Source organism: Rhinolophus ferrumequinum, chromosome 3, assembly GCF_004115265.2.
Source record: "Rhinolophus ferrumequinum isolate MPI-CBG mRhiFer1 chromosome 3, mRhiFer1_v1.p, whole genome shotgun sequence".
NCBI lineage: Eukaryota > Metazoa > Chordata > Mammalia > Chiroptera > Rhinolophidae > Rhinolophus > Rhinolophus ferrumequinum.
The window spans coordinates 60,634,004-60,651,952 of NC_046286.1; the positions used below are offsets into that span (position 1 = coordinate 60,634,004).

Here is a 17,949-nt window from a genome sequence, read left to right on the forward strand (position 1 = left end):
TTTACATCTCTGAAGGATTACCTTATATTGCCACCAAGCAATATCAGAGCTGGAGTTTTGCTTGTTACTCTGAGCAAGCTGAATTAACTGTAAGTTTCCCTTAAAAGCTAGAATTTATTTTTCACAGTTTGTTTCCTGTGGACTGAATGTTGCCCACTCATTGCTGCAGCTACATAATGTAGCACTAGCCTCCATGAGAGTGCGTTGGTGACAATACTCCAAGGTTATAGATTATAGGCTTTTCTTTAAGTTACCAGACCCTGTGAGTGCCCACGGTGAAAGAAGAAAAGGGAAACAAGAGAAGAAACACGCTAGATACTTCCCCAGCACTTGGACTTGCCAAGTTCACACTGTGCAGGGAGATGTCCTTCAGTTGGTGAGGCCAAGGGAGTGGATGGCTAGATCTAGTCCGAGAAGTGGACGGCTCAGTCAACACCGGGGCATTGATGTGGCCAGGTCTGGGGGCGCTCTCCATTCTCCCCAGCTCCCTAGCTTCTTCACTTGGAGAGAGTGTGCTTAGAATGGTGGGTGCATCTGACCAGCTATTAACAAGCCAATGCCCAGAAGGGCATTGGAAACAAACTCCTTGTCTGATTTTAATGAATCTCTCCCTTGCTGGCCTGAGCGGCTGCCTGGGCATCGTGGTTCAATCACTTACACCTACATTCATTCAGACAAGCATTGCGGAGGGGCAGAGGTGTTTGAAGACCAAAATACACTACAGCATGGAACACTTACCTCATGTGGCGGTGGAACACTTACCTCCACCCATCACTGCCTTTGCCAGACTCTCTTGTCAAAGAGATTGTGCCCAAGGGACAGAGGCTGACCATTCTATTTCCCTTCACCCTGTCCTGGGCAGATTATTTGTATTCTTCAGTTGCCATTTTAAATGCACAACAGTTACTACTATGTGGATGCACGTTAAGGCGATGTATTCTGCATGTGTAGACTTTTTTTTTATGCCCCAAAAGCATCAAAAGATTCCATTTCAGAAAAACAAATTAGCTTTAAAAGATAAACAATGTAGCATTGGCATCATTTAACAGGGTCCCATTCTCAAAGAAAAGGAATAAATGCCATCTCGGATGCCAGCTCTAAAAACTAACCACGTAGAGTTCTCCCAATTTGTGAATTTCCACAGCATTCTGCTTGAGAAAACATAGGGTGGGGTAAGGATTGAGAATGTGAGGCCATCAATAAGGAGGGAACACACGCACACACACACACACACACTCACACATTATTTTAGGGGTCATTTAAAAGATTCTAGTAAAAATGACTGGAGCAAAAGCAAAGGGCAATAACAACAAAAACTTGGAATTAGTCTCTCCGTGCTTTAAAATAACTCCCAAGTGTACTAAACGTTCTTATATGGAAACCAGTCAAGTTGCCCCTGAGATCTCTTAACTCTGTGCTCCTGGGACCAAGCTATGGCCATAAGCAACAATGTGCTTGTGCTATTTTACCATGTTGCCCAAACGCACAATTCCGAATAGGGAGAAGGGAACACGAGAGCAGAGCTGCCTTTCCACAGGTCAGGACAGTGACGAAGCAAAGCTGTCCCGCATTCCCCAGCCTCACTCCATCCACATATTTGCCTGCACAGATGGTTGTCTCATCATTTCCCCCTTTGAACCTCTGGTTTGTTGTCTTTCTTTGCTAGCAAGCTGTGTGTGTTTTCTGTAAAAAAGGAAGTAAGAATGTGACTGATAGCATTTAAAGAACAGAAGGAAGAAACACACTTTATGGACTCCTTTGATATGAAACATTGACCTAACGTCCAAAACGCTGCAATTAAAAAGTGTATCTCTTCCTTATTTGCATGGCTAGCTTCCCTAGACATGTTTTTGGTATCGAAAATGAATGGTATTCCCATACAACATGTGTCTCAATTTGTAATGATATCCTCCTTGCAGCTGGGTTAGTTCTCCAAGTGTTTCTAAAATGTTACTGTCTTAAATTTGAGCCAACCTACAATAACAAATTATCTGGAAGCAAAGTGGCTAAGCTGCATTTGGTGAGAGAAGGGGAAACCCTATATTTCATTCTTCAACTCTTGTTTTGGAAATTCAGACTGTAACATGATCTTTTTCTAAGGAGATCTACACTCACACACTTTAAAAATTGTGCAGATTGGGTGTTGTGGGAGCAAGAACGATCAGGTTTAAGTTTCTCTGCAAAGTTCTGCATCCCATCAACAAGACCTTTTGATATTTTAAACCCATATTTAGAATAATTTCAAGATATTTGGAGCACATGTGGTTAAATGTAAAACTTTGTCATTATGATTTGTTAGATGCTTATACTTTAAATATTTATAAGCCATTTTTAAGTACTTTATCCAAAAGCTTTCCCCCACTAGAATACTTTAATTGAGTGGTGTCTGAGTGTCACTATATATAGAAGATACAGGGTGAAGTCACTGCAGCACACATGCACGTTCTTCCTGCTTTTCTGGTTTTAATTCAGATGCTGTGTTTAGTAGATTCAGCTTATTTTTTAAATGTATGAAAAGTCGTTAAACAGAGCTGGTTGTCTGTGATTTAAAAAAAAAAAAATTTCCCTAGTCCTCCAAAGGTAAAACATTCAACTTGAATTGTACTGAGTTCCACTTCTTTTTCTTACCCTAAGACTAATTAGTAAAGCTATCCATTAGAGTGTTGGATCTGAATTGGTGTCCATGTGAACTGAAAGCATCATATTATTCCTCAGAAATGAGTTAGGGACAGTTTATTGGGGGTAGGTTGAATTCTTTACTATTTGCCTCAGGCATCTTGGAAACTAAGACATAGGATCCTGTCTTTATCATAGGTAACCTATGTATACACTTAATATGAAAAAAAAGGAGAAGGGGGAAAAGAAAACTTTTTCCACACTCAGAATCTATTTAAGCTTTCAGAGGTTATAAATTTCAAACTGACCACTGGCCTCTGAGGCTCACACTCTTTAATGGTTGGCAAAATACCACTTTCTGGTAAGAACAGGGGGAAAGATGGCCTAAAAAGGCTTAGAAACTTGCTTGGACATCTAATAGTTCTTACCAAACAGCATTTTCATGAGTTAAGTGTAAATGAGTCAGAAACATATAGATTGAGTTTCTTTTAAAATACACATGGGTTTAAAAATTAAGGCCAAAGTGCTTGGCGAAATAAGTTTTGGTTTTAGCCAAACCCCAAATGTTTGAAAAAAATAGTTCCGCAATTTGCCAAACCGAAAATACATCCTGGTCCCTCTATTCCTCTTATTTAGTAGGATGGCATCATAAACACGGGACTTAATGTCTATTTCCATATTCACCAAGGTTTGAGTAACACAAATCCCAAATATTAAGTGAAAACCTATGAAAAAAATTTAGCGGAAAAACATTATGACTTTGCAAATGAAGATGAGGAGACACCAGTTGGGGTTCTAGTTGTGATTTTAACAGCACCCCTGACTTTCTGATCATTCAATCAACCTGTTCTCTGTCTCATCTGTGGTGTGTGTGTGTGTGTGTGTGTGTGTGTGTGTGTGTGTGTGGCCTAAGTACAGGAATAATGACTTCTTTTAAAAGTTCTATATTTAGAGTTCTTAATTATACTTAATTCATATATTACAATCCACAAACTTAATAAACTCCTAATCATATCCAAACATGGGAAGGCAGTCCCTATCACTTATTTATGGTTCAGAGATAGTCTCTATTTATTTCCCCAGAGGATAAAACATACCCATTTTTAACCAATGATATCTACACTGACTTCACGCAGGGCCATTGTCTTTAAGAGATATCAGAAAGGAAGAAAGGAAGGGAGGGAGGGTGGGCCCGCAAAGAAAAACCTTGGGAAGAGGCGTGGCAAAAGTTCTTAACTTGTTTTGAGGACCTAACAACCTGCGGAGAGAGACAAGGAATAACCAAGGTCACGATTACCAACAACACGCAGAACCTGCCTGCAAACTGATATGACACTGTGGACAGCAGGCTCCAGCGAGGGCAGGGGCTGGGGGCAGTGCACTCGTTGTAACCTGGTACGTAGCTCCGGGGCTGGCAGAGTGGGCACGCCAGTATTTGTTGATCAAATGTATGAGAGGAATCCCAGGAGAAGAATAGCTAATGGAGTCACCCTGAGAAAGTTCCATAAAGCAGGTGATGCGGGGTTAGGTTCTAAAACTGGGGAGTGACATGGATGGCAGGCAGGAATGGAGGAATAAGGGATGCGACAGGCTGTCAAAAGCTGTGGCTGCTGAGAAGAGCGAGTCACATTAGGGATGACTGTCCCCTTCACGTGGCTGGAGCAAAGGACTTGCATGGCATGGGGAGAGGAGCGGGAGGTTTTGGGCTTTGTATTCTGCTTTAGGCAGCATCACCACATCCTCGAGTCACAGGATGAAATCTGTGTTTGAGGAAAATGACTTTAGCAGCTGTTCATAGAATGAAAGGAAGCAAGAGAAAGACTGGCATTGCTAAAGCTGATTGTTGCATTCTGATGACAGGCTAATTACCAGCGGTCGATTCTAAACATTGCAGAATGTTATTGTTAGTGTGACGGGCAGAGGCTGCTCCATCTATGTTTGAAGTATGTAAAGCCACTGGGGCAGGGCAGTGGGGGGAAGAACCCCCTTCTCTGTGCCCAGAGTAGGCCGAAGGAGGCTTCAAAGCACATGGTGAAAGGAAACCTCACAACCCACAGAACATTCCAAGGTCCAGTCAAGGGGGATGCTGGCTGGGCCCCAGTTGCCACGGCAACGGGCTCCGCCCTTTACTACCGACCAGCTGTCTGAGCCTTAGGCCAGCAGGGAGGACGAGGTGTAGGTTGTGGTGTGGCGCACAGAGGCCAGCAGCAGCTCTCCTAGTCACCTGAAGGACTTCCCTGGTGATGAACATGGAGACGGGACAGTGGCCGCCACAGTGACGCCCAACGCACTGCCTTTGGACTGAAGAGCAGCCATAAGGCTAGTCTGCCTGGCTCTACTTCAGACACCTTCAGGGATTTTCGCAGAATCTGAATCAGATTCTCCCCAGGCCTGCAGGTACTGTTAAGGGAGTTTGGCAACTTTTGGAGATGTCCCTTTATCTTTCGTGACTTCCCAGGCTGTGGATCTAACGAAGCGTTCACATGTCGCAACAGTGGACTCCCAGTAGTGAAGGAAGGCAGCAGTGTGGTTTTGAGGATAAGAACATCTGCTTCCGAGTTGGGCTAGCCTGAGTTCAAATCCCAGCAGAGGTGCTTTCTGCGTGAGGGAGGAAGTGGTTCAACCTCTCCGAACTTTAGTCTCTAGGTGATGAGTAATACTAACAACAGTGTTGTGAGGGTTAGGTAAGAAAACAGGTAGAGTGTGGCATATCACAGGTGCCTTAGAAATGGCAGTTACTGTCCCCTTACAAAGGCTGCCATGCCTGAGAGGAGAACACAGGCCTGGAGTGAGATTTGAAATCTAGCTGTGTCTCTTACCAGCTGAGAGTTTGGACAAGTTTTATAACTTCTTTGTGCCTGCATTTTTCTCATTAATAATTATAACAGCTAATATTTTTGGAGCACTTTCTATATGTAGGCAGTACTCCAAATGGTAACCCCTATGGGGATACCATTATTAAACCCATTTTACAAATGAGAAACTGAGGCACAGAGAAGCTGTCTCCTACCCAGTGTCATTGGCTAGTAAATGGCAGTGCTGGGAAGTGACTGGCAGCCTGGCTTCAGCATGTCCATGCACAACCACATCTTATACACAAACAAAGATGACAGCCCTTACTTCATAGAGTTATCACTCTCCAATGTAAATAATTTTAAGTGCCCAAGAGGTACCTGGCACGTAGTAGGTGCTTATTATAAGAATTGTCATGGTGACTCCTGTAGCCCAGAACTTGTTCCCTCGGATATGTAGTGGAAAATAATAAAACATTTCCATGGGGTCAACTTTGGAGGTTAGGAAAACCATTCCAGAAATTCTCACCAGATGTCTGGTTCCATTTTTACAAGTAGATACTGGGACAAGCAGAGCGAACGGTCAAGGTCATAGAATGGCGCAGCCAGGATTAGAACCTGAATCCTCATCTGCCTTTCCTCTCAGTGAGACACGGGATACAACCAAAGCTGCTTGAGTTACACACCCTGTGCCAAGCACCAGAGTCAGATTTTTACCACCCACGCATTGCTTCCTCAGGCGGCTGATTTCAGAGAGAAAATAGGTTGTACCTGAACATCTGGGGTTGAGGGGTTGAAGGATTGCAGAAAAGCAATTTTTAAAACAATTTTTCTTTTTTTTTTAATCGGGGAATGTTGGGGAACAGTGTGTTTCTCCAGGGCCCATCAGCTCCAAGTCATTGTCCTTCAATCTAGTTGTGGAGGGCACAGCTCAGCTCCAAGTCCAGTTGCCGTTTTTAATCTTTAGTTGCAGGGGGCGCAGCCCACCATCCCATGCGGGAATTGAACCGGCAACCTTGTTGTTGAGAGCTTGTGCTCTAACCAACTGAGCCATCAGGCCACCCCTCTGGAAGCTCAGCTGCAGCTCGTTGTCTTCAATCTAGTTGTGGAAGGCGCAGCTCACTGGCCCATGTGGGAATTGAACTGGCTACCCTGTTATTAAGAGTTCACGCTCTAACCAACTGAGCCATCCGGCCGCCCCCAGAGAAGCAATTATTAACCACACTCTTTATCTCCTTGGCTGTTTGGGGCTGGGGGTAGCATGGGGAATCAGTATGCTTGCTCTTATTTTTTATAGTGAAGTTTTCATGAACATGAAGTCTGCGCCAGCCTCCTCCTAATGGGCTGGTTGTAAAGAATTAAAGTGTCAGAAAGACCACTTTTCCAGACCTCACCTAAAATCTTCAAATCTATTATTGACTCATAGACCATAGCTACTTGCCATATAAAGCTTCTTTTTTTCTCTGGGTTCTTTTTTACAAAACTTAGAATGCCTGTGTTCAGATAACATATAGAGGGAAATAACAAACTCCGTCTTAACACAATAAACATCTACTTTTTTGTCCACAGCAGAATTTTGGGAAGGCACACGAACCAGCATCAGCTCGTTTGTGTATTGATGGGACTTGAATGAAGAAAACACAATTATTTTTTTCTTATCAAATAACTTCTCAGAGTTCTTGTTTGCAAAGCAAGGAAGCTAGACTCTGTGTATCTCTGAGGCCTCTTATGGCTCTGACGTTGTGACCCCGCTTGTCAGGGAAAGGAAGGGGAGAGATGAAACCTGAATTGGGAGCAGCATCCCGTGGAGAGGGTCATAGGACTAGCTTTGCTCCTTTCTAGCAGTGACCTTGAGCAAGTTCCTTAACCTTCCTGGTAAAGTTTTGCTCATCTGTAAAATGGGGACAATAATGAATACTTCAGTAACACTGTTGTTTCAATAAAATAAATGTCTAAGTGAAATAAGTATGTAAGATATACTTGTTTTCAAGTGAAATAAGTATACAAAAGTGCCTAGCGCAGTATTAGATATAAAGTAGGTGCTCAATACAATTTGACGCCTTGCTTTGAAAATACTGCAGCATTCCCAAACGATTATAGGAAGTGCTTAGTTCTGAAAGCCAGGGGCATAGGACTCCAGGCTCTTCTTCAGCATTTCATGCAGAACATTAGCTATGTCATATAATTCTTCTTTATTTTTCTCTTGTGAATGGATATAGCCACCTGCTCCAATGCATTTGTAAAATGTACACTGTGAATCATAAATCCTTCCATGCTTTTAGAAAAGGGCCAGAGACAGGGTCTTTTGGTTTGCATAAACTCCCAGATTCCAGAAGGGATTTGAGGTAAAGAAGATCGAACCATTGTTCAGGGTGAAGATACTTTGTGAGTGCACAAGAGGGGGTTCCCTGCCTTGGTTCAGGGTCTTTTGTTCACTAGAAACTTTTAAAGGTCAGCAAGAAATAACAGACCTCCTTGTAAGAATAAACAGACCTCTGCCCATTTAACCAGCTAAGTAAAAAAAACCAAAATTTTAATTTGCAAAACAAAGAATTAAAGATGGAGTTATCCCAGTAGGGGGTCTTGTATGGTTCTGATTTTTATTGATTAAAGAGTAAAATAAGAGATACTGCTAAAGAAGAAAATTATAAGAAAAAAAATCAAGGCTTATTTTTTTTTTCTTTTAAATATGCATGAGCCTTAGCTTGTCAAAGCCATGATATAAACAGCACAGTGGTGATGAAGTTGTGATTCAGGCCAGAGCCCCGCACTGAGCTTAAGTTGAAGTTGAACTTTGGCCCCCAAACCCTTCTCACCATGGGTTATTTTCCATAACAATCACACTGGAAGGAGAAAGGATGTTTTTTAAAGACTTTCATCAATTAGTGAACTATAAGAAAAGAGATGCCATCTACTTCATAAATTAGAATGTTCTCCATCTTGGTAAAAGCCACTTCAAAACTCTGCATGAAGCAACAGTGGACAAGAAGAGAGAATGTTTTTTTTGGCATAACCTTGCGAAGCCATGGCTCTTTCTGGGATGGGTTTGGTGCGGAGACCACTATCTGGCATCACATCCAGGTTTATCAGCTGGTGCAGGTGGTTCTGTTCACTGACCGCGGGGCTCTCCCCTTGTGAATGTCCCAGAATAGCTGCGGCTACCTGAGAGCAGTCCAGTCCTCAGGGACTCGTTATTGTCCCAGATAAACAGCGTGGCTGAAGCCAGCACTTAATGGCTGTATTTAACCGTGATAAGTGACGGGCCGATGAGCCTGAGTGAGTGGCGTCACTGGTAGGGCCTGGGTATTTGGACAAAGGCAAGCCCGGCTTGGCAACAGGCGTTTCTTGCACATCATAGAGTTGATGCCACAAGGGTTTTAGACTCCTGGGAATAAATATGACAGACACAGGGAGCTTGCTTTCTAAACAGGTAAGACAAAACAAACCTACTACCAGATTTTGGGTATGCTAATTACAAAGGTATTTGAGGAAGGAAAGAAGAGTAAAAATCTGGAAAATGGATTAGATTGATCTAGGCAGGTTTCCTGAGACAGGTGGACTCTGGCGCCCTGGAGGGACTGGCATGGAAAGGTTGGGACATAGACTAAGACAGACATTTTATTCAGGACACACATTTACTTTTGGGTGTGGTTGCCTGGAAATTGTGAAATCTCCTTTTAAATGCAACCAGCATAATTATTGGGCCAAAGAAGAAAAGGTGAGAAGGGTCATATTTTGACAGTTATCAACATGGAAGTAATTTATTAGTACTCAGGCACAATTTTGTTCTCTGTAATTCTCTGAAAATTCGGGTGTGATACAGGAGGACGAGTAACTCAACCACATTCTTAGCAGTGCTTTCCTGCTGATAAGGACAAGTGTCAGGTGGACAGAGCGTCTGTCAAACGCCCTTGATGTGACAGACCTTATGATTCCATGAGGAAGACGCCTCATTCCTTTGACCCAAAGGGGCAGGTGGGCCTGGAATTCTGAGGGCATCTGGCCTCACGTGCCTGCTGGAGACCATGACTAGTGGAGCTGGTCTTCATACACAGTACATACATGGTACACAGGATGGGCCGTGTGCGAGTGCTGTTCCATGTAACAGGGCTCTGAGTTGTCCTGCCTTCAGACAAACCCCCGATATAGAGGAAAACCCAAATGTTAGGCACAAATGCAGCCCTTCCCCAGAACCCCCTGCATTAAGAGATACCCCAAAAATCTCCAGCAGAGGTGAGTGTGTTGGGGGGTGAGGGCGAGCTGGGGATAATAGTGAGGAGATCTTTCTGAAACTTTGGACTTCGGGGTCCAGAAATTAATAGTCTTCCTTACACACTGATAACAGATTAATATCCAGCCACTCAAGCTTATAATCCTCCATACTTGATAGTGGCTTTGGTTCAAACATCCTTTGGTTCCATCACAGAATAGGAGAGATGAAAGATAAAATAGAAAATCTCACCCAGGCCCCCATTTCACAGGGTTGGGGAGGTTAAGGAATAGGTTCCAGGTCACGCCGCTAGGTAGGGGTCATGCCAGACTGTAACTTGCATCTCCATCTCACTTATTGTAGTAATGTCTCTTTTGCTCAGATCAAGAAATTTAGAGAACAGATTTTTCCATAAGATCCCTCTGCTTGGCGAGAGCAAAGTAGGAACCGGTTCAGGCTCTAGAACTTCTTGCCATGATCACTTCCTGAAACTCCAAGCTGGCTTCCTCCCCAGTCTTGAGTTTCACACCTTGCATACCAATAACTATCAGGAAGGTGAAGCCCAAGCTTGGTTCTTCATTTTCATTGATTCCAGAGTCTATTCCTGTGTCACCAACAAGGCGGCTGCCCTGAACCCGCCAGAGCCAGAAGAACAAATGAGGATGACTTCAGTAGCAGCCCTTCCTCAAATGTTATCCGCAGGAAGGGACTTGTACTGCCACCATCTGGCCTTTGTGGGGGTCCCAGACACGGCAAGTATGTGGTGAGAGGGAAGGAAACGGCACAAACTGTCTACTTTGCCATTCTCTTAAAATAAGCTCGGTGTGAGGAGGCTTTCAGAGCAGCAGGAGTGGGGCTGCAAAAAAATAGAGTGTGCTGCAGCTGCACCCTTTAGAACTTTGGGGAAAACACATATTATTTACCAGACAATAATAGATACCAGAGAATAATAATGATTATTACAGTGTTGGGGATGGCAAATGCTGTAGTTAGGGTTCCAGAATGGCTCTCATTATAATCCTGTTTTCCCAGTCCCTTATGAAAGCCTTGAAATTTTCTCCAAGTAGGCCAATGCAGTGCACGTTTGGCCCTGGTCCAGAGGTGATTTGAATATAAAGAAACTTATTTGAGAAGGAGTCCTCTTTTGGGGGCGACATGATTACATTAAAGGGAAAAAAACAACTATAGCCTTGAAAAAGCAGTTGCAGCATTCTTAAGTAATTCAAAATGGTGGGGTTTCCCAGTCACTGGAAGAAAGTGGTAAACACCTTTTATTTTTTCCCCTTTCCTTTTTAAAGAAAGGATTCAGATGCTCTCTCTGACTACAAGATTTGGTCACTCTTGGTCCCCAGCCCAGAGGTGAGGACGGTTTCCCTTTCTTCCACAGCAAGTTCCAGACTGTGCTTCCTAAATGAAAAAGAATCATTCCCAGAAGTAGCTCCACTTGTGTATTTGGATCCATTTGTCACTTCTGAGGCTCCTTCCCAACCCTTTGTGGCCTCTCATTTGATGTTGGCGCTTGGTGTTTTTCTTTTTGTATCCCTTCTTGCCGTTTTCTCATTCTTGGGAAAAAAAGGGGGGGGAGGGAGAGAGTAAGGAAGGAAGGAAGGAAAGAAAGGAAGAAAGAAAAAAGAAAGAGAAAGAAAAGAAAGAGAAATCAAAGTGAACTCTTTATTCAGAGATAAACATCCACTTTTCCAAATCTGACCATGCAAAATAAAAGGGTTTCCATGGCCTTGTAATTCCACCCCCATTGCATATTTGTGGTGTTTTGCATTTTCACTTTGGTTATTTAATATACATATTAAATGCACACTGATCTGGTGATTTAATGTGATTTGGGGAACTCAGGCATTTCCTGTCATGCACATTCAGATTTTCAAACCTTGTTTTTGGCTGATCATTATTATCATTACCATTAACACCAGGATTTGGATAGCGGGGTTCAAAGCACAAGCTTGTACTTAGTCCTCCCAATGGGCATTGGACCCCCTCACACTTGTGCTACATTCATTCTACACACACCCTGAGAAAGTTTCCAAGTCTCTTTGTGGCCTCCATCTCTTCATCTATAAAATGAGGAAATTGTAGTATGTTATCTCTGGGGTACCTTCAAATTCTAAATTCTACCACCTCGCTGAAATTATTTGTTCATTGTTCTAGGAAAAATCTCAGCAGTTGTAAAGATGTTTACAAGTCCTCGATCACCACCTCCTGTTAGCCAAATTTTACCCATGCACATTTCTGACATCCCCATTTATGGGCAGGAAAAACAGGTGCTGTTTTGGGGCATGGTGGATGAGGCATGGTTGACCTCGTTTGTTTGACATGTGTGTGCAGCTGAACTAGGGGCTGGGTGTAGAGACGTAAGCAAAATAGATACATTCCCGGCCTCAGGAACTTTACCGTTTGGTTGACAGACTTCTGAGTAGCTGCTTATTAGGGGTGACTCTGCGTGTCCTCAGGAAGTTGTATTTCAAACCAAGGGACTGGTAGCAAATGAAATAAGCCAGTAGGGACGGTGAGACAGAGCCTAATGTCTGTGGTGGAAGTTGGGGTGGGCATTCCCCAGAAACTGTCTTTCCTGGTGAACAATGCTGTTCAGACCCTCTGCCCAGGATTTCAAGACCTGGATGGTTTATTGTCTTCCAGTCCCGAGCTACTGTTTGGTTTGGGTATGAAGAAATGTGAATGGCTCACCTTTGTCAGGCAAGACCCGCAGAGGAGCATTTCTTCCAGGTCAGTTGCCTCCGTAGGAAACCTGTGAAGATAAGTCTGTATGTCCATAGTAATGTTTCACGTGCTGAGAAGTGAATCTCTTGGCTTTCCTCCTTTGCAGCAAACACCAGGGCGGTTGCATAGAGTACGGGGCTGAGTTCTGGAGCTCCAGGGTCCTCTGGGACCTTGCCCAGCCCTGGGTGACGTTGGCCACTCAGAAGACCTCCTGCCAGTTCTTGCAGTAACATGGAGGGTGAAAGTTGCCGGGTTGCAAAGGATGTAGTTGTGGTCTTCGGGTGAGGGCGTGGTGCACCCTGCTCCTTGAGGTATTCCAAAAAGCAACTCAAGTTTCATTTCTTCACACAAAGCTGGCAGGGCTGACCCGGAGCAGAACCGTGAATGAAAGTCACATCGAAATCACGCTGTGCTGCCTTAGTTCTGGGGACTTGTCTTAAGCCTGACCTGACTGGAGAGAGTGCTGCTCTGACTCATGCCTGGGTTCTCCCCAGCTTGCGGGGAGGGCGTGGTTTGGTCCAGTGGATTCTGACAGGCGTTTTCTCCTCTTTTCCAGGAACACTCACTCACAGGGTACCTTGCATGGAGAGAGGGCGCAGAGCAAACCATGTCACGCCATCCAATGACACCAGCTGGTCCGCTCACCACCCTCTCTGGCTAAAACTCAAGCAAATAAAGCCACTTCCTGTCATTAAGCATCTCAGAGGAAGCAGCCCTCCCTTGGTGGCCTCTAGCCCAGAGAAGCCAGCACATCTTGGACCCAGCCAGCAGGCCCAGCCTTCCTGCTGCCCCCATCTCTGCTTCTCCCCAGAGGAACTTAGGGATTTCGCCCTTGGTTTTAAACAAATGAAACACCAACAAGCCACAAGGACCAATGTAGGTATTCTCCCCGCTCTATCTTCAAGGCTCAGAGGGTGAGGCTGGAAGATGATATGGATTTGAAAACAAAAACCTTTTTTTAATCTTTTTAAAAACTGCTGTGGTTTTGCTGCTACACTAAGAATTGTGATTTGCATTGTACGGTTTTGGACCTATACTGTTCACATTTTGACGGCGGAGAGGGATCGCACTGGAGTCCCAACGCTTCAGATTCATCTCTGTCCTGCCCAGGATGCACTTTTAAATGAAGAGTTAGAATATTTTATTGGCTGATATACTTTTCTTGTTATTTTTACAAAGGCCACCTTTATCCTTTTTAATGCCATATTTTCAGTGTTACACTTTTATGGCTTTTAATTTTCGATTTGACAGATGTAAGAAGCAGCATGAATAGTTTATACTGTGGTTTTTCAGAGACCGAATGCCAAGAGAACTCGGTAAATGTTTATTCTTCTCAGCTTTCTCTTTAAATTCCCCTAAATAGCGCCCCATTTGGGAACAGAGCAAGAGTGTTGAACTGAAGACCAAAATGCCCTCAAGGTGTAAAATAATCCGAGGGGGAATATTTGCTGGGCGTCACGAAAGACTTGGATGAAATTTCAACCCTGATGGTTTTCGGTGATCCAGGAAGTCAGTGAAGCAATCTCTCTATACGCAGAGCCCTTTCATGATAATTAGAATGGTATGGACAAACCAATGAAAACAAGAGGGAAAGTGAGAAAGATCACCCATGATTCTGTTTCACTGTTTGCTTTCTCCTGTCATGGTGAAGAGAAATGTGCAATTCGATCCTCAATCAGTGGGTGGAGGATAACAGGGTAGATTTTCTTGTGTGCACTTGTACAGTTGTAGCTGCGAGTCCAGAAGTCCTCTAGAGCATGTGTACTGGCACTGAGTTGGTGAGACAGTTGTGGAGTATCCCATTCTGATGAGTACAGAAAAAAGAAAAAAAAAAGAAAAAGAAAAAAAAAAGAAAAAATAAGAAAAAAATCCAAAAAAAGAAGAAAACTAAAAAAAAAAAAAAAATCAAATCACCTTGTGATTCAGTGTATCTGTTTACTAACTCAAATAAAGCAATTGTTCCCTCTGGAGGGGTCCAGGTGCCCCCCCCTACAAGGCTGCCAAGCCAGCAGCAGGAGGGGTGGGGGCGGGTGGGCGAGACCAGGTCAGTGTCACGCTGGCCTTGAAGCACCATGGGCCCGTGGATGAGGTGTACATACTGTATTTCTATATTCTCCTTTGTACAGTCACTTAACAAGTCAAGCTACTGTTTTACAGGTGCTCCTTATTTATTAGAGCTGTGAGAGCTTGGGGGACACACCTGGCGAGCAAGCGAGCTCGCTTTTTAAAAATGAAATTGGGGGTGGGGGGGAAGGGAGGTGGGAGGGAGGGAAAGCTCGCAAGCCCGGGGAGAGATTTATAAAAGTGAACAAAAGGAAAACTTCCAGCAACAAATTAAACAAACAAACCAACCCCAACACCAACCCCATCCATGCGGGAAGCAGCAGTCCCTCCCCTGGGTGCTCATTTCCCTGCGGGTCTCCCAACATTCTCCTCTCTCCCTGACCGGTGTCAGATTCATCAAACAAAAATAAATCTCTAAGAAAAAAAAAATGCACTTACATGTGCTTATTTTGCTTTTGTCATTATTATGACTATTGTTGTTATTTTCCTTGTCACTGAAGGTGTTCATTTCTTTCCCCCAGGGAAAATTTTTTAAAAAATAAATCGAGTAAGTTTTCAAAGCTGTTGAGATATAGGGGTGATGATGGCCCTTCCCCACCTGCTGTGAGTCACACTTCTCTGCAGACAAGAGTCCACTGGTCTGTTGGAGGGTCCCCTGCTGCCCACACACAGTGCATGTGGCGTGAGTTCCTGGGCCTGTGGACTGTGGTGTGCCTTCCCACGTGCTCTCAAGTCCTGATCTTCATGGGCTCCAAGTCTTCAGGTCCAAGGCTCAAGAAGCTACAGCCAGGATGCAAAGCTCCCCCGCCGTTCCACTCCCATCAGTGCACACCATCTCACCATGTGAGCTGGGAGGTGCTTCGGTTTAGCTTTATGGGAATGGGGTGGGTCAGTCTGGTTTTTCCTTGGTACCTGAATGAACATCAGAAGGTTTCTAAGGTGGAAAGTACATTAGCACCTAGCTCTAGTCAACGTAGACCTCATCCAGTCCTCTTGTTCTACATATGAAAAAACTGAAGCCCAGGAAGGTAAATTGATCTGTCCAGAGGCCCACACTGACTTGGTTTAGCTCGTCAAAACACAAATATTCATGTAAAACTGAGGCATTCTCAGCAGTTTCCTCTCAGTAACCATCCTAGGATTGGATTCTGAAAAGCTGGTTTCTTTCTGTCATGGAACCTGAGTGGATCTGGAAGTTTCCTGATGTGGGCTGTGTTTACGACACCACCACCATCAGAACACCCCAGGCCCAGCTGAAGATGGGCCAGGGCCTAGGACACCCAGCTGTGGCTGTCTGGGGCAGAGTTTCCGATAGCTTTGTTCATCTGGACTTGGCCATAGAGACAATCATCCAGGATATTGATTTTGTTTTTGTCTGTAGTCCAAGATTGTCGAGCAAACATTTTGACCCTTGTGGAAACAAAAGGCACCTTTGTTCCAACATAAAAAGATTCCATGGCATCTCATTAGACATCAGTATACCTTTTCCTCCTTTTCTTCCTTCTCTTAATCTTAGTGTTCCCTGAATACACAATCCTCTGAGGCTACAAAACTGTATATAAAGAGAACTAGAAATAACAATGCAAACAATTACTAGCATGTATTGAGCGTATGTTAGTAGCATCATTTCATCTTCCCAGGGACCCTATGAAGAAGGTCCTATTATTTTCTCTTTATTACATACGAAGAACCAGCTCAGCACGTTTAGTCATTTCTCAAGCTCACATAGCCAGTGAATTGAAGAATGGGATTCAAACCCAGGTTTGGCGCCAGAGGCCGTACATCCAATCTGGACAAAAACTGTTGACATCTTCATGAAGAGTTATTTTTTTACTTCCTGTAAGTTTGTGGCAGTTACTCAGTTTTGTTCTAAAGTATCCCTCATTTTATTTTATGTATTATTTATTTATTTACTTATTTTTAAGGAGGGTGCAGCTCACAGTGGACCATACGGGTATTGAACCGGCAACCTTGGCAATATTAGCAGCATGCTCTAACCAACTGAGCTAACCGGCCACCCCAAGTGTCCCTCATTTTAAATGCAGCCAGAGGGTTGAGTGTTAATGGTTACTGCCTGCCACTTTTGTTGGGTGTGGGGAAGTGCTGAGGCCACTCCACTTTCTGAGAAACGAGTCAGTCAGTCTCTTCCTTGGGGGTTATCAAACCCCCACTGAACACAAGGCCTCGTGTGTGATGCTGAGGAGATGTTGGAACAGGGAAACGTTCACAGCTCCTATCCCAGTGGCTTACACATAACGGGAGAATGGGGCTGTGAAAAAGATGGACCGCTTAGTCTCACCAGGGCTCTCTCTGGGTGTTTTCCAGGGTTTATGGAATTGCCCATCAGGAGCCTGGATTCACAGCTCATCAAAGCTGTCCTCCCTTGCACTGCAGGTGTTCTCCTGATACTGGAAGGGCAGCTTGAGCCGCAAGCAGGCCTATAGGTGCCAGCTCATACTGCCCGCCCGGCATAGCCAAAGGCCAAGGCTGAGGCGCAGGTGCAGAGGCACTCAAGACTCACACCAATGTCCTGCCCTCCTTGGCCCCTCCTCCAGCCCAGGGGCCAGAGTCTTAGCTTCCTTGACCAGCTTCAAGAGGGCCCCACCCTGGCACATGTCAAATCCTGCTTACAACTCTTCAGGGGTCCCCAGGAGCCTACAGAGGCAAAGCCAAGGGTGCAGTGTGGCAAGCAAAGCCCTCCCACCGGGCACCTGATCACCTCTCAGCCCCACCCGCACTCTGAATTAGGAGCTCTTTCCTGCTGCCCCCACTCTCTTTCCCCCTCCTATGTCTCCACACATGGAACTGTCTCTGCCTTGATTATCTTTTTCTCACCTTCCCTGGGCAACTTTTGCAGCCCCTCAAGACTCAGCCAACTGCTCAAGTGAGTCTCTCCCAGGGCGCCTGCCAGCACCATTTCCTCCCTCCCCTGCTGGGGAAGCTCTTCCCTCCATGACCACCTCCATCCTAGTACCGTCATACTCTGCTTGTCCAGCTGCTCACTTGTCCGTGCCCTTTGCTAGTCTGCAAAGTCGCTGAAGATGGGGATCCTGTCTTCTTTGCCTTGTGTCTCCTAGGCCCAGTGCATGGAAAGCCCTCTTCGTTATTCTTTTTAATACAATCAATAAGCCACTCCCTTCAAAGCTCAGTTTCCATGCCAAGCCTGATTTACTTGAGGAGGGACTGTTGCTTCTCCCATGGGCTCCCATGGCTCTCAGCTAACTAGACGAGACCACTTCTTGTCCTGCTCTTCCCTCGTCATCAGGGTCCTTGAAGGTAGGCACTGTGGCCCTCTAACTGTGTGTCCTTGAAGAGCTATTCTCCACCCTTGGGATGGAAAATGTTGGCTGACTTTGAGGCACTTTTATCTTGTTAGCTTAATGATGGAAGAGGACAGTACACCCTGAAAACCAGAGCAGTTGTGTAGCAAACAGAGGAAGACTGCAGGCTTTCATTTCGTTCTGGTGCTCAGGGAGGGAGGTGCAAGCCCCGGCCTGATTCAGCCAGCTGGTCAGCATGTCTTGGGGCTTCTTG

General features: G+C 44.7%; 1 protein-coding gene across 2 annotated transcripts in view; it reads left to right on the top strand.

Moving 5' to 3' along the window:
* Positions 1 to 15,993, top strand: part of SOBP (sine oculis binding protein homolog) — a 163,432-nt gene extending 147,439 nt beyond the window's left edge. Inside the window, exon 7 of one of the 2 annotated variants that reach the window (XM_033101653.1) lies at positions 12,908 to 15,993. The gene's annotated coding sequence lies outside the window, so the exon portion shown is untranslated. The remainder of the gene's footprint in view (positions 1 to 12,907) is intronic. The other variant, XM_033101661.1, reaches the window with a different exon arrangement.
* The last annotated feature ends 1,956 nt before the right edge of the window (positions 15,994 to 17,949 follow it).